At 36.0% G+C, this 2,734-nt stretch overlaps 1 non-coding gene across 1 annotated transcript; it reads left to right on the top strand.

Moving 5' to 3' along the window:
- Positions 1 to 2,627: 2,627 nt before the first annotated feature.
- On the top strand, positions 2,628 to 2,734 carry LOC113861751. Its single transcript, XR_003504329.1, has one exon. It is a non-coding gene; the product is annotated as a small nucleolar RNA R71 (small nucleolar RNA).

Genomic DNA, 2,734 nt, shown 5'->3' on the forward strand with positions numbered 1-2,734 from the left:
GATAGATTAGATAGGTAGTCATCAAATGAATTTCCAAACACAGAAAAATCATCCATGAATACTTCAATTATTTTCTCAACCAAGTCAGAAAAAATAGCAAGCATACACCTTTGAAATGTGGCTAGAGCATTACAAAGCCCAAAAGGCATCCTTCTATATGCAAATATTCCAAGGGACAAGTAAATGCAGTCTTTTCTTGGTCAATTGGATCCACAACAATCTGATTATAGCCAGAGTATCCATCTAGAAAGCAATAAAATGCATGACTAGCCAACTTTTCTAACATTTGGTCTGCAAAAGGCAAAGGAAAATGGTCTTTTCTGGTCACATCATTCAATCTTCTATAATCTATGAACAACCTCCATCCTGTACCTGTCCTAGTAGGTATTAATTCATTTTTTTCATTTGGTACCACAGTCATTCCTCCCTTTTTAGGTACCACTTGTACAGGACTTACCTAACTGCTGTCTGAAATGGGATATATAATTCCAGCATCCAAGAGTTTCATGACCTCCTTTCTTACCACTTCCTTCATGGAAGGGTTTAGTCTTCTTTGAGGCTGCACAATTGGTTTAAATTTCTCTTCAAATAAAATTTTGTGTTTACAAAAGGCTGGATTAATACCTTTTAAATCTGCTATGCTCTATCCTAATGCTGACTTGTGTGCTCTCAAGATTCTCAACAACTTTTCTTCCTCTTCTTCCTTGAGTTCATTGCTGATTATGACTGGATTTTTGTGATTTTGGTCCAAGAATGCATACCTCAAGTGAGAAGGCATATGCTTGAGTTCTAACTTCTGAGTTTGTTCTTCCTCTACTTCCTTTTTCAGTTCGTCCTTGATTGATTTTTCTGCAGGGGTTAGAACTGATAGAGATTCCAATTGTTGTTCAATTTCCATAAGATATTCTTCTTTATGCATCACAGATTTAGTATTTCCTGCAGCTATGGTTTCTCTCAACGCAAAAATTTCATCAAATTCATCAAGAGGATAAGGAGTAATAAAAGAATTCAGTATATCCACTCTCATACATGTGTTATCATCAATTGGATATTTTAATGCTTCAAAAACATTAAATATTACATTATCATCCTGCACTCTAAGCATGAGCTCTCCCTTTTGCACATCAATAAGAGCTCTTCCAGTTGCAAGGAATGGTCTGCCTAGAATCAAAGGTATGTTCGTGTCCACCTCCATATCTAGAACGACAAAGTCTGCAGGAAAAATGAAGTTATCAATCTTAACCAACAAAGCTTCTATCACTCCATAGGGATAAGTATATGATCTATTAGCTAATTGCAATGTAATGTTGGTTAGTTTCACTTCTTCTATTCTAAACGTCTTCATGATAGCTAATGGCATTAGGTTAATGCTTGCTCCCAAATTACACAATGTCTTTCCCATAGTACAATTTCCTATCTCACAAGGTATGCTGAATGATCCTGGATCCTTGAGTTTTTTAGGAAGCTTTCTTTTAGGAATGTTGATATACAATTTCTTGAACACATTCAGAAATCTTTCAAACTGCTCCTCTTGCTTAGGATTATGCACTCTTTGAGGATAAGGCAACCTCTTATATTTTTTTGGATTTATTGGTTTGCAGGCATCCTCAAAAAGCTGCTTCTTGGTCTTTCTCTCAGAATTTGTATGAGCTTCTACCTTATTTTCTAAATGGTCTCTCTTAAGTAACTTGAAGTTTCCTTGCTACAGATCTCTTTCTATTCTTCGTTCTTCTGTTGCATTACTCACTTTCTTTTCTACAGGTTTTGGACTGGCTACCACAGCTCCACTCCTTGTGGTTATAGCTTGACATTGCTCTTTTGGATTTATCACTGTGTTACTTGGAAATCTCCCTTCATTTCTATTTGTTAGTTGTTCAGCCAACTGTCCAATCTGAGTTTCTAACTTCTTCATGAAAGCTTCTTCATTTTTAATGCTAGTTTGAGTGACCTTCATGAATTGTAGCATTGTTTCTTCAATCTCATTCATTCTTTCATTCATAGGTCTGACTGAATTCTGACTCCTTTGAGGTTGAGTAGAAGAATTTCCTTGAAAATATTGTTGCTGTTATGAAGTTCTTGCATTCAAAAATGGAAGAGAGGGATCAGTGTTTTTCATAGCAGAATTTTGAGGATTCCATTTATAAAACTATTAATTCCTGTTATTTGAATATTGGAACCCAGGAGGAAATGATTGTTGAGAAAAAGATTGTTGCTGCCTTTGATAATTCCCTATATAAGTAACTTGCTCTTGTGGATGTGGTGTAGGTACATCACATGCACCATTAATATGGTTCCCTCCATAAAAATCACAGCTCAATTGATTGGTTACCACATTTTCAGCTTGTAAATTGCTTATTTGCTGAGTCAAAGCTGCTATTTGCTCAGAAAATAATTGATTTTGCAGCTGATTCTATGCAAGAAAGATTTTTATAGCTTTTGCTTCACTACTTCTTCCTGCATGTCTTAAGTTGGAATTCTGGTACAAGGATGAAGCCATCATCTCAATAATTCTTTGAGCTTCTTCTAAGGATTTCATGCTTAAAGAACCTCTTGCAGCTGCATCCACCATGGTTCTTGTCACTACATTCATTCCATTGTAAAAGGTTTCCAACTGCATCCACTCTGGAATACAATGGTGTGGACATCTTCTCAGCAACTATTTATATCTTTCCCAAGCTTCATAAAGTGATTCTCCTTCCTACTGCACAAAAGATGTGATGTCTCCTCTCAGTTT

This window comes from Abrus precatorius, unplaced genomic scaffold (genome assembly GCF_003935025.1).
Source record: "Abrus precatorius isolate BTA unplaced genomic scaffold, Abrus_2018 Scaffold1, whole genome shotgun sequence".
In the NCBI taxonomy this organism is placed as follows: domain Eukaryota; kingdom Viridiplantae; phylum Streptophyta; class Magnoliopsida; order Fabales; family Fabaceae; genus Abrus; species Abrus precatorius.